Source organism: Rhinoraja longicauda, chromosome 2, assembly GCF_053455715.1.
Source record: "Rhinoraja longicauda isolate Sanriku21f chromosome 2, sRhiLon1.1, whole genome shotgun sequence".
Taxonomy (NCBI): Eukaryota; Metazoa; Chordata; class Chondrichthyes; order Rajiformes; family Arhynchobatidae; genus Rhinoraja; species Rhinoraja longicauda.
Window position 1 is genome coordinate 36,316,888 of NC_135954.1, and position 13,987 is coordinate 36,330,874.

The window sequence follows — 13,987 nt, forward strand, 5'->3', positions numbered from 1 at the left end:
TTTGTTCCCTTGATGGTCTGAGCCGAGTTCACTACTCTCTGCTGCCTCTTATGTTCTTGCGCATTGGAATCGCCATACCATGTCATGATTCACCTGGTCAGGATACTTTCCACAGTACATCTGTATAGGTTTGTGCGAGTATTCAGAGATATACTGGATCTCATCAAACCTCAAAGAAGAGGTGCTGGCGCACCGCATTCCTGATTACATATACATGCTAGGCTCAGTGCAGGTCATCCATATGTTAACACCCAGGAATTTGAAGCTGCTAATTCTCTAAACTATGAACCCATCAGTGAATGGGTTCACTTAAGAATGGGGAGACAGGAACGAACCAACCAAACACCAAAGTACTAAAGTGAAGTGCCAGCGTGAAGAAGTGGCTGAAGATATTAATGCCAGTAATAACACCCCTGGGCCAGATCCCAATGCCACATTTCATTTATGCTGTCAAGGTTAGGGAAACCAAAATATCCCATGTGTGAGAGTTTGAACACTACCAATGGATAACATTTTTAAAAATTCATGCACAAGTTGCAAATTTTTTTTTTTAATTTTAGAAACAAAAACATAAAAGAAAAATGTAATCCATTCGTGGCTAACCAGTGAGATTTAAGATGGTACTAAATGGAAAATAGAAGCTTATAAAATTATCAGAAATAGAAGAAATCCTGAGGACAAGGAGAATTCTAGTACTCCTCATACTAAGATCAAGCAATTGATAAAGATTCGCAATGGACTGCAGGCATTGACTGGCAAGAAATATGCAGTGAGAACTTTTATCTATATACCAAAACTCTCGTTTGTTTGTTTGTTCCTGAACTACAGCTAAAACGGTACACGATAGCGCGACAATTTTAGGCCCACCTTACTCACCGCCGTCACTTCCATGCTAATGGAAGAAGTTTCATTGAAATCGGTGTAATATTTTTTCAAGTTATTCACTTTTTTAAGTTTTTTAAAAACCACGCATGCACAGTCAGGGCCAATACTTACATAAGATAGACGCCGGATCCGCGCCTACACTTACGTAAGATGGCCACCCGGTGACTGAGCATGCGCAGTTGGGGGAGGGTTGCTATTTTGTCTTCATCTCCCGATCATGCGCAGTTGGGGGGAGGGTCGCCATTTGGCATTCAGCTTTCACTTCCCGCTAGACCCTGGATTGGTCCCCGTCCCACGTGGGGGGAGCGTTGCTGCCACCGCCACCGTCTTCTTCCTCCCACTATAAGCCACGGGCGTCTCCTTCGCTGCTGAGCCCAAGAGCTCCCGCTGAGACATCAGTGAGCTACTGGCGTCTCCGCCACTGCCGAGCGGTTAAAGTTAAGACTTATTTTATTTGCTGCTGAGCCGTTAAAGATAACCCCTTTAAAAACTTCCCCAAACCTCTCCTGTGTTAACTGAAATTGCATTAAGGTAGTTTTAAAGAACCCCCCTCACCCACTCCATCCCCCCTCCACCCCCTTTATCCCCCCTCCACCCCCTTTATCCCCCCTCCACCAACCTTATCCCCCCTCCACCCACTTTATCCCCCTCCACTCCCTTTATACCCCCCCTCCTCACCCACTCCATCCCCCCTATCCCCTCCTCCTCCCCACTCACCCACCATCCACCCCTTTATCCTCCCCTCCCCCCCACCCACTCCATCCCCCCTCCACCCCCCTTATCCCCCCTCCCCCCCACCTCACCCACTCCAACCCCCTCCCCCCCTCCATCCCCCCTCTTTATCCCCCTCTTCCCTCCCCCTCACCCACTCCACTCCTGTTATCCCCCTCTCCTCCCCAACACCCACTCCATCCCCCTCACCCACTCCATCCCCCCTTATCTCCCCCTCCCCAGTCACCTACTCCATCCCCCCCTCAACCCCCTTAGCCCCCCTCCCCCGCCAACTTTTGCTGCATGAAGGGTAAGGTCAACATTGTTCCTCTCCAGGCACCACCTGATGAACTGGTGAGATTGTATACAATTGACACACCACAAGCTAACAAGTTCCGAAAGAATATTGGACAATACAACTGCCTCTTTTAAAAATGACGTAATTCTGTGCCAAGGAAGTGGTGCCACCAAGGCCTGGATGGCGTCCTTCAGTCATCATTCAAGGGCATATTCATCATTACCTTGGTCAGTTGATGCCTGACCAAGACCAACTGAGTCAATTCTTGCAGATCTATTTTATAAACCCCCAAGATAGCATTGAATTGTGAATGGGTATACTGTGGGGTGCTGGTATTCAAAGGGAAATTGTTCAGATGCTTGAAAACTGGATAAGACGAAACAACCCTTACATTTCTTCTCATCAAACAACAATGAAAGATTTACCAGAGGCATCAATCATCATTGATCCAGATCGTCGGTCAGCTTTTGAACATGAAAGGCAGTTTAACGCACAAATGGCCGACGAAGTTGCTGTCATAATACCAAACAATGATGAACCAGAGGCGAGATCACAGCACATTGACTTGAACGAAAGAGGGGGCTGCCTGGGGATCATTTTAGAGTCTCATAGGTTGTATATAGTTTTCTATACGTCCTTTTCTTTCCGCTTGGTGATGTTGGATGGCATCACCAACTCCAAATGAGTAACAGCAAGAAATTGACAGCAATGCAATATTATCCCGATAGGATCATGAATCGTGATAATGAATTAAACCGCCTTTTGAGAGCAGGACGACTCTTCAACAATATGTCGTTGATATGGCAGCTAAGATTGAGAGTGATAGGTTCAATTATATTTGCATGAATCAAGCATCGTTGAGATCAACAACTTACAGAGGCCTGACAGATGCATTAAATGATAATGATGATTTGGAAAACGTCGGAAAGTGCATCATCCTCTCCTCGACATTTGTCAGTGGACCGAGATACACGATGGAACGATGCCAGGACGCCATGATATATGTTCGGAAGTATGACAATGCTTCGTTCTTTATTACGATGACTTGCAATCCGAAGTGGAGCGAGATCCGACGGGGCCCCTTTCTGAATCAGCAGCCGTGTGATAGACCAGACTTGAATCAGCAGCCGTGTGATAGACCAGACTTGAATCAGCAGCCGTGTGATAGACCAGACTTGATTGCAAGAGTATTCGATCTGAAAAGAAAACTATTCATCAAGTACCTCATTGGACCAGATGGCCTCTTTGGAAACCGTATAGCTTTTGTCTCGTCTGTGGAATATCAGAAGAGAGGCCAGCCTCATTTGAATTGTCTGCTGTGGCTTGACGAAGCCACGACCACGAGATTTTGACAGGTTTGTGCAAGGTGAAATACCAGACCCGCAAGTAGATCCCAAGCTGCATGGATTGGTGACTGAAGCACATGATTCATGGACTATACTGCGACCAAACCTCTCCATGTTGGAAGAATGGGAGATGCAGTAACAGATTCCCAAAGCCATTTATCGAAAACATATGGTGTGGAGATGATTCATATCCTCTGTACAGGAAAAGATCTCCAGATATGGGAGGATTTCAGGGACATCAAGAAGGTCACCGGGATCGACCTATTACTTCCGAATGGGTGGTGCCCTATAATGCTCAACTATTGAAGTTGTTCAAATGTCACATCAATGTTGAGATATGCTTCTCTGTAAAGTCGGTCAAATACGTGTTCAAGTACACCTTGAAGGGGAGTGATCAAGCAGTTTTTGGAGTTGACAGGGATGACGAAATTGCACAGTACTTGACTGGCAGATATATTGGTCCATCGGAAGCAGTGGGATCAATCCTTGGATTTCCAACTCATGAGAGACACCCCGCTGTCATTCAACTCCAGGTACATCTACCACAAGAACAACGAGTCGTTATTAGTCGATGCTGTTCAGCAGGTGAGAAATAAAGATATCACGAGAACGACTTTAACTGAATTCATGGAATTGTGTTCTCAGATCGATTTGCAAGAACACTGTACTACACTGTTGTACCCCAATTTTACATGTGGAACAATAGGAAATGGCAAACAAGGAAGGGTGGGAAGATAGTGGAAGATCTTCCAGCAATGTTCTGGGATTAGTGTATACCGTTTCTCCAAGATGTGGTGACTATTACTTGAGACTGCTTCTCCATCATGTAATAGGGCCAGTATCCTTCAATTCATTGAGGACACATGACGGACATATTCTTCCTTCCTTCAAAGACGTCTGCATAGAAAGAGGTTTGTTGCAAACTGACGACCATTGGCAACAGATGATGGAAGATGCTGAGAGGACAAGACTCCCCGATGCAATGAGAGATTTGTTTGTTGTTTTGCTGACAAGTGCTGAGATCAACACTCCTCGACAATTATGGGATCGCTTCAAGAATTCAATGTCTGAAGATTACCTTCAAAGAGAACGGATAACAATCGATGATCCAAATATCATGATTGATGAGAGGCATCATGATCAGGCTGTTGTATATTCAAGACAGGCTTGAGAATTACAACAAGACACTGGGATACTTTCATGTGCCACTACCAAGACATGGAAGGATGACCTTGATGGTAACAATCCAGAATTGCTGCGTGAATTGCAGTACAATAGACCTGAACAACAGCGATTTGTTAAAGAGAAGGAGCCTCTGCTGAATACTGAGCAGTGTATGACCATGTGTGTGGCTGCTTGGAAAGGAATGTTCCTTCAATGTTTTTCATTGATTCACCAGCAGGAATGGGCAAGACATTTCTCACCAATTTGATCCTCTCCAAAGTTCAAGGTGATGTTGCTTTTTCTGAAGCATCCTCTGGCATAGCAGCTACATTGATGCCTGGTGGAAGAACTGCACATTCTCGATTCAAGATACCCATTGAAGTGACCGATAATACTACTACTTGAGACTGCTTCTCCATCATGTAATAGGGCCAGTATCCTTCAATTCATTGAGGACAGATTACGGACATATTCTTCCTTTCTTCAAAGACGATATATTGAAAAGAACTCCAGCACAGCAGATTTGATCAGGAGAGTGAGACTGATTGTTTGGGATGAGTGCCCGATGATTAGGAGGGAGAGCTTTGAAGCGGTGGACAGAACTCTTCGAGATCTATGCGAAAAGAACGATGAGCCTTTTGGTGGCATTCTTACCTTTTGTTTTGGCGATTTTCGACAACTTCCTGTGGTGAAAAGGGGAAATGATGCTGATGTTGAAAATTCCTGCATCAAGAAATCCTACTTTCACCAAGTTTCAATTGAAGAGGAATATGCAATTGAGAGACTGACAACTATTCTCAATTTTTGCGGACAGTCAGAGAAGACAGGATTTCAAACAATGATGACGATAAAATGGAAATCCCAGAAGACATGGTTTTATCAGCAAGATCACTGGAGGATTGCATTGATTTTATATATCCCACCTTCGACATTCCTGCCCAATTATTCTCTGACAATTGTACCTTGGTTCCGCTCAACGATATGATGAGGAGCATCAATTCTAGATGTATCAGACGCTTCCCTGGAATCATGAAGGAGTACTTTTCTTTCAATGCTGTGACTGAGGGAACTAATGCTACTCACTTCCTGACAGAATTCCTCGATTCAGTCGAGATCTCTGGATTACCATCACACAAATTGGAGTTGAAAAAAGGATCTCCAATCATTTTAATGAGAAACTTTAAACTACGGTTATGCGATGGAACGAGGATGATCGTGGAAAGCTACATAACAATCTGATTGTTGCAAAAATCTACATTGGAGCCTTCAAAGATGATATTGTTATGATTCTAGGATAACACTCACTTTGACAGAAGGCAAAGACATTCCCCTTAAGTGGAGACAGTTCCCAATTGAGTCAAGTTTTGTCATGACGGTCCATAAAGGGCAAGGACAAACCATGGAGAATGTGTTGATATACCTCAAGAAACCGGTATTTCAGCATGAACAACTGTATGTGGCTCTTAGCCGAGGAAGGGTTAAGGAAAATGTCAAAGTATTCCTGAAGGTTGGGAGATCGACCAAGAATGTTGTCATTAGAAGTGTGCTACGTTGACCTATAACTCCCGAGGTAAATGCTCACATTTTCTTCAAGTTAAAGTTTGACCGATCAATAATACCTCTATATTAAAATTGTGTGTCTTTTTTTTCATCAACAGCAAAGAGATATCGAGAGGCGGTGAGGAGCAGAAGGGAACAAGAGAAGCACGAGAAATAACGGAATGTCGGGGATCGACGAGAAAGAACACAGAACAGAATCTGACAGGATAATAAAGAAGCATTTTGATTGAGATTTATTTTATTTCAAACAGAAAAATGGCATTTTGATCTAATGCTTCCGTGTTGATTAATAAATAGTATATTATTTAGAAGTTTATAAATATACTAGACCAAGTTGACCCATTGGGCCCAAACCTCTCCTGCATTGGTGCAGCACCCTGCCCTCCTCCCTCCCCTCTCTCCTCAATCCCCCCCCTCTCCCTTCTCCCCCCTTCCCCCCACCCTCCCTCCTCCCCTCCTCCTTTTAAACTTAAAAATGTGAATAACTTTAAAAATATAACACCGATTTCAATAAAACTACTTGCATTATCACTATAGTGACAATGGTGAGTAAGGTGGGCCTAAAATTGTTGCGTTATCGTGTACCGTTTTGGCTGAAGTTCAGTCACAAACAAGATAACAAACGAGAGTTTTAGTATATAGATACATCCTCATGAATATCTATCTCTTTTTTTACATCATGACAACAGGAGGGAGCAAACGAGTCGCAGCATGGATTTAGACCAAGTAGACATTCGGATTACTAACTTCCAAGTTTGTGTATTTGGAATTGTTCTAGTGATTGGAAAGTATTAAATGTGCTTCACTCTTTAAGAAAGAGACACTTGGGGTGACAGAGTGGCATAGCGGTAGAGTTGCTGCTTTACAGCACCAAAGACCCAGGTTCCATCCTGACTACAGGGCTGTCTGTATAGAATTTGTACACTCAAGCTTGGAACCACGACCTTGATCTGTACATTATTCTTGTTAATGAACCCTCATTTATTTTTCACAAAACTTTTTGGATAATACTTCAGAATTATTATATTATCTACTGTGGCATAGAGGCGATTGTTTCTCTATTTCAATGTGACTAAAGTAGCAGTTGTGTTCTTGAGAGACAAAAGTGCCAGATTACAGCAGGAAACAAGTCTTTTTCCCTCTACCATTTAAATTCGAGGTAGTGGGTTTTTTTTCTCCTTGTTCATTTCCAAAGTAATTTTTGTGTGGTTCCCCACTTTCTTAATCAATTTGGCCTGCATAATTTAAATAGTGATTCCTAATTAATCATTCACATTATATCCATTTGTGTTACGGAAGCATGCATTATAGCAAAACTACCTGTACTCAGAGATTTGTTGGGGAGTCTTTTGAAGCTAAGTTTATTGCATTAACATGGCTGGGGGTATTGGGATGAATTTTCATGAACATTCAGGTCAAGGCACTAAATCTTTATCTTGCACTAAACGTTATTCCCTTTACCATGCATCTATATACTGTGGATGGCTCGATTGTAATCACGTATTGTCTTGTAATCATGTATAGTCTTTCTGCTGACTGGTTAGCATGCAACAAAAGATTTTCACTGTTCCTTGATACACGTAACAATAAACTAAACTAAAAGGATCACTTTCAAGGCGGCAAACTTGGGTGTCTCAGTCCAGCTCTCGCTCTTTGAACTCAGCTTGGAGCATCGGCGAGATGTTTTCTAACCAAAGGAAGAGTTTCGGAGTGAGAACTGGAGCAGGGGGATGGAGGCATTTACAGACCAATTCCATTGCTTCCCCCCTTATGAGTGAGCCATCAACTCCTATAATGAATCTTTCAAAATGCTGCATAGAGCAAAATATCCATTCATGAAACTTTGCATACGACAAAGATGTAACAATGTTACATTGTTAAAGACTTATTTCCTGGGGTAATCATACACGGCTGTCTCTCAAGAATACAACTGCTACTTTAGTCACCGAAATAGAGAAACAATTGCTTCTGTGCTTGCTGCTGCTAGCAAGAATTTAATTGTTCCATTTTTGGTACAAATGACAGTTAAACACTCATGACACTTGTGCAATGATACTCTATTAAACACTGTAAAACATGGGCTTTTGCATAAAACAAAATTCTGGAGGAACGCAGTCAGACTGGCAACATCTGTGGACGTTTTGGGTCGAGACCCTTCCTCAGACTGATGGAGTAGAGGGGAGAAAACTGAAAAAGAGAGGTGGGGTTGGGATAATGCCAAGCAAGTGATACAGCTGAAGGGGGATGATTGGCAGATAGGTGGAGACAGTGACAAATTCTCGAGGTAAAAAGAAAGATAAGGAAAGAAGAGGAGGAGTGGAATGTAAATCCAGAGGGAACGATATGGGTGGAGGAAGAAATGCGTGAGGGGAAAGGGGGAATGAAAGGAAATATTGGACTCAGATGGGAGATGAACGCATGGAGGCAGGGAAGGAGCAGGGTGATGGGGTGCTGAGAGAAGGTGGAAGAAATGGGGACAAGGAGCGTTTGGCAAGGAAACAAGAGGGGGATATGGGTGGTATTACTTGAAATTAAATAATTCAATATTCATACTTTATTTTTTGCTCAGGATTCCAGCATCTGCAGTTTCTTGTGTCTCTAACATACAGCCTTTTGTGTTTTTAGCTTGCAGTAACAAAAATAAGCATTGCTATTGAAATGGCCTTTAGTTTTGAAAATCGTGCAGGAAAAATAACGTTGTTATTGTGAGTAACTCTTTAGCTCCGAACGCCCCTTTCTTCCACTGACACGATTATCTTTATAACATGATCTTCTAGAACACAAGGATTCACCACCCTCTGCAACTATTGCATTATAGCAGAACTACATGTATTTACATCCCCATTTTATTTCCCTCCTTCTCTCCCTTGGGCCCCACCTGGACAGACACCTATTTCTCCTACATTCCTTCCTCTAGCTTCACAATTCACAACTCTTATTACACCTCTCTTTTCATCTCTAGCCTTTGTCAAACTATCTGCCTATCAACCCCCCCCCCCCCCCCCCCCTTCACCTGTATCCACCTATTACCTCCAGGCTTTGTCCTATCCCTCCTCTCTTCCAGCTTTCCTTCCCCACCCCAATCAACTGAAGAATGATCCCAACACAAAACCTCACCTATCCATGTTCTCCAAAGATGCTGCCGGACTCACCGAGTTACTCCAGCACTTTGTGTCTTTAATTAATAATCCTTTTAAATAGCACAAAACAGCATTAGTCAGTCAGAGTCTGTTTCCTAGGATGGAAATGTCAAATTCAAATAGATTTAAGATGAGAGGGGCAAAGTTTGAAGAGGATGAGTGGGGCAAGTCTTTTTTTTTTACACAGAGGGTGAGAGTGGCTGAAACACGCTGCTGAGGGTGGTGGTAGAGGCCGATACGATAATGGCATGAGACATTTGGACAGGCATTTGAATATGCAGGTAATGGAGGAATGTAGATTATAAGCAAGCAGGTAAGCGTTGGTCTTGGCATCATGTTTGACACAGACATTGTGGGCTGAAGGATCTGTCCTTGCTCTGTTCTGTGGATCTGTTCTATGTTCTATGTAAATATTGCTCTTGTCCCTGGTTTTCAGAACTGCTTTCCAGTGGAAGGTCTACATAGACTGTTAAGTGCACAAATATGAATCAATTTCACAGTCAATTGGACAACGTGTAGTTTGATGTGATTGATGTCTGCATGATCTATGTGCTTTGCTCGCCTGCACATTCTACACTCAAAGTGTGCAATTATACCATATAAGAATTACATTTGAATTTGCACCATAATTCAATTGCCTACTCCAAATAGGCACGTTCTCTGTAATTGAGTTTCTAGTTCAGTGTCTCAGAGTTGTAGTCAGCAGGGAATATACTGTGTATCCTGAGCTCTCATCAGCCTGCAACAATAATATTTTGGCTTACCAATGTCAAGATGGTTGAGTGAATAAAATGAGTCACAGAATGTTTCTAGAAATTAAGCACTGACATATAAAGTTATATGGTTGAGACAACACATCTGAAGCATATCAAATGAATGGGACTTCAGACTGTAAAATTGAAGTGTTCCTGCAATAGAGTCATCCATGCCTCACAAAGAGAATCAACAGTCCCACTGTTGTGCTGTCAATGGAAGACAATATGTCTTTGCACTGATTGCATACAAACTGATAATAAAGGAAGGTGGATGTAATTGTTGGACGGAAATCAGTGCTGAAGGAATTGTGCAAGGCAGTGTCCAAGCTCCCACCATGTTCAGCTGCTCCAATGCCCTTGCCATCGACATTCCAATTTAATTCACAACTCATCATAGCATGAACCGGTCTAACGCAGGCAGGATGTGGACAATAATAACACGTGTGCTGATTACTGGAAAGGAACATTGCGCTGCACAATGCCAGAAGTGATCCAATGCTACTCCCAAAAAAAATTTAACAAGCTATTTTTTCTAGTGTGGAAATCCAATTATACTCCATCGCAGAAGATATAGAACCTTGAAAGTGCATACCACCAGAAGCAAAAGCGTATTTTTCCCTAATGTTATCAGACTTCTGAACAATCCTTACATAAGCTATGTCACAAGCCCAATTTTCCAACCTACCTCATTTTGAATATTGGACATTTTCTCTGTGACTGTTATGCTACAATGCTGAGAAACTCTATTCTGCACTTTGGTATTTTTCTCTTTGCTCTACCTTTTGCACTTGTGCTTGACTTGATTATATTGTTATGTCGTGCCATCTGCCCACTCTCCCAACCTGTCCAAGTCCTTCTGCAGCATCCCTGCTTTTCTGCACTACCTGCCTCTCCTATTTTTGTATCATCCGCAAACTTGGCCACAAAGCCTTCAATCCTCTCATCCAAATCTTCAATATACAACATGAAGAGTAACGGCCCAGCACCGACCCCTGCGGAACGCTGCTAGTCACTGGCAGCCAACCAGAAAAAGCCTCCTTGTTTGCCTTAGCCACATGCAAGCTGGGCACTGACTGGATCCATCAAGGTGTTCAGTTGTCATCTTCAAATGGAACAAGAATCCAAACCAGAGTCCAAGAAAACAAGGAATGAGATAAGATAGATTAAAGGTGCTAACAATTGGGGCAGCATGGTGGCACAGTCGTGGAGTTGCTGCCTTACAGCGCTAGAGACCCGGGTTCGATCCTGACTACGGATGCTTTCTGTACGGAGTTTGTACATTCTCCCCGTGAGAGTGTGGATTTTCCCTGGATGCTCCGGTTTCCCCCCACATTCTAAAGACATACAGGTTTGTAGGTTAATTTGGCTTTGGTAACAATTGTAAATTGCCCCTAGTGTGTAGGATAGTGCTAGTGTACGGGGATCGCTGGTCAGCACTGACCAAAGATACTAGAGGGACAAGATGGACCACTCCGTAGAAATCACCTATACTGAAGTGTTGTACGCAAAGGAGCCATTTTAGTAGGCAAAACGTTCGTTATGCCTCACAGTGTAATCAGTGTTTTGGGGAGAACAGTATGTGTGATTATACCATTAAAATGCAGAATATATCTCACCTATCAATTCACAGACTTTTGATATTTTTCTTTTTAAATGTTTCTGCAAGTTTCTCCCTAATAAAATGGTGCCTTGTCGTACTACGGTTTTTAGGGTCGAGTGGTCTATCTTGTTCCTCTAGTATCTTTGGCACTGACTAGGTGGACCCAAGTGCCTGCTTCCGTGCTGCATCTCTAAACTTAACTGGGAAAATTAACCACACCTTAAGCAGCACATGCAAAATCCTGCTGTGGTTTCAGGATACATAACAGAATGCCTATAATATTAATAGTTAAGACAAAGAGATGAGATTTACCTATATTAGTTATCACAGTGAATTCAATAAGATTTATTCATGTTTTTGATTGCACTAAGGACTTTAAGTTTTTTAGCACATATTGGAGTTTTTCATTTATTGATTGATTTGTTTATTATATATATGTATATTTTATTTATAGCCTGTTAAGCTGCTGCAAGTAAGAATTTCATTTCCATTGTCAGTACATATGACAAATAACCACTCTTGACTCTTAATTATTGGTGGAGTAAGTGAGAAAAATGCTTTTACAACCAGCCTGGCTTGATAGGCCAAATAACCTCCTTCACTGTTGTAAGATAATATGAAACATGAATCAACGCTCAAATTGCTTAGATTCCTCTCTTTATATTGCTCTCACGCCTTTAATTTCATAATTTGCCCAACTTCAACTTCCTGCTTTGCCTGACCTTAATACTCCACTTCTTGACACCAGCCTACCACAGCAAAGATGCTCAGCACAGTTCAAAATTTTAAATACAAAATTCATACAAGTAACAACATTTGTATACTATAACAACATTTAAAAGGCACTTGGACAGGTACATGGAAAGGGAAGACTTAGAGGGATATGGACCAAATGTGGGCAGGTGGGACTCGTGCAGATGGGGCATCTTGGTTGACATGAGCAAGTTAAGCGGAAGAGCTGATTTCCGTGCTGTATGATTCTATATCTTATAATTAAGTCTCATGTCATCATTACATTAAATGATCAAATCTCTGAGAATGATCAGAACTTTCACTGGTGCAAAAACATCTGGAGAAATAATTAACCAAAGACCCAAAGTTAATGCAGCAGCACTTGCACAAATTTTACTCCGATGCCTTTTGCACATGTCACATGGCTAAAATGTCACATGATTGCCCTCCCCAGAATGACCCCAGCCCGAGTTTAACAACTTGATATTCAGATGACGTCTGGTCTGTGTTGTTTGTGTGGGTTAACGGACTTTATCCTATTTTCAGTGGCTTTATGGATATCTGTAAATTTCCACTCGATATTTTTTCCGTCTCGGTTACAAAATAACGGCCTGGAAGCTAAAGTGAATTCCTAGAAGTTCCTCGGTCGAGCCTCAACCTGGGTATCCTCCATTAAGGACAGAGTAATCCCCTGTTTTGCTGATTCATCAACTGCCACGATTGTGATGCAAAAAAATGTACAAGTATTGATGCTAATGTGTGTAAAAAAAAAACATGCACACATGGGTAATACTGCGATGCATTCCCATTTGTAAAAAAAGCCCGTGTTTCACATCAACAAAGATGTTCCTGATGCCACAAAGCTTTCTGCAGTTGTCGCCGATTCATCATTTTAAAATCAACGCCAGTTTCTTTCATTGTTGTAAAAGGCCGAACGTGCAACCCTACCTTGAAATGCGGAGAGGACGAGAGTGGATTTTGATGACTCTGCTAACGTGTGGACTGCGGACGGTGCCGAGCGTGAAGAGGGATGCGGCGGGTTAGCGCCCGGGAACCTGCTGACAATCGCCGCACACCTGGAGCAGGCGCGCGCCGCAGCCCCGGCTCAAGCTCAGGCTCAGGCTCCGGGAGACCCAGTGCACGCGGCATGGCACAGCAACGGGACGGGACAGGATGACCATCGCGCTTGACCACTGACCCATCCGCTGCGCTTACCTGGGGACTGCTGCTGTCCTCGCTGGATGGAGCGAAGCCGTCAGCCATCTTCCGCCCGTCAGCTGGCGAGACAGGGACCAGCTTGGGGGGTTGGAGATGGGGGGAACCTGGTCTCCTACACGTGCATCTTCTCACCCCTTGCGCTCAATTACGGTGCCATCCCGAGCATAAGCTTGCTAATTTCTGACTGTATCCCCACCGCACCCTCAGAGTTTCCTCGCAAATAATGAATTGCCTGTGCTGTGCTGAGCAGTGGTGGAGTTTTCTTCTGTTGTTTTCTTTTATATTTATACAGTGAGTGGTCGCTGCAAAGACAAGTTTGTGGCGGTGAATGTGGGCAGCGGGCCTCAACAAATTGTATGTTATGCTTACAATCCCCTAATTGTTGATTTCGTGTTGGATCACCATTGGCAAGTGTAATCACCTGGGCTTACTTAATGTGCTGCATTTTGATAAGTAGATAGAAGGTCTTCCAGGAGTATATTTCAGCTACTCGTAATAGATTTTTCCATGACATTGGATAACATTCCAGATTGGTACATGGTGGAGATTATCAGCCATTTGGCAGCAATGGAGCAATT

At 42.9% G+C, this 13,987-nt stretch overlaps 1 protein-coding gene across 3 annotated transcripts in view; it reads right to left on the reverse strand.

Moving 5' to 3' along the window:
- The window catches only part of znf804b (zinc finger protein 804B), a 569,768-nt gene extending 556,325 nt beyond the window's left edge, over nucleotides 1-13,443 (reverse strand). For 2 of the 3 annotated variants that reach the window (XM_078417239.1, XM_078417220.1), the window contains exon 1: nucleotides 13,140-13,311. The gene's annotated coding sequence lies outside the window, so the exon portion shown is untranslated. Of the gene's footprint in view, nucleotides 1-13,139; nucleotides 13,312-13,406 lie in introns of those variants that run through there. The other variant, XM_078417230.1, reaches the window with a different exon arrangement.
- Nucleotides 13,444-13,987: the final 544 nt, after the last annotated feature.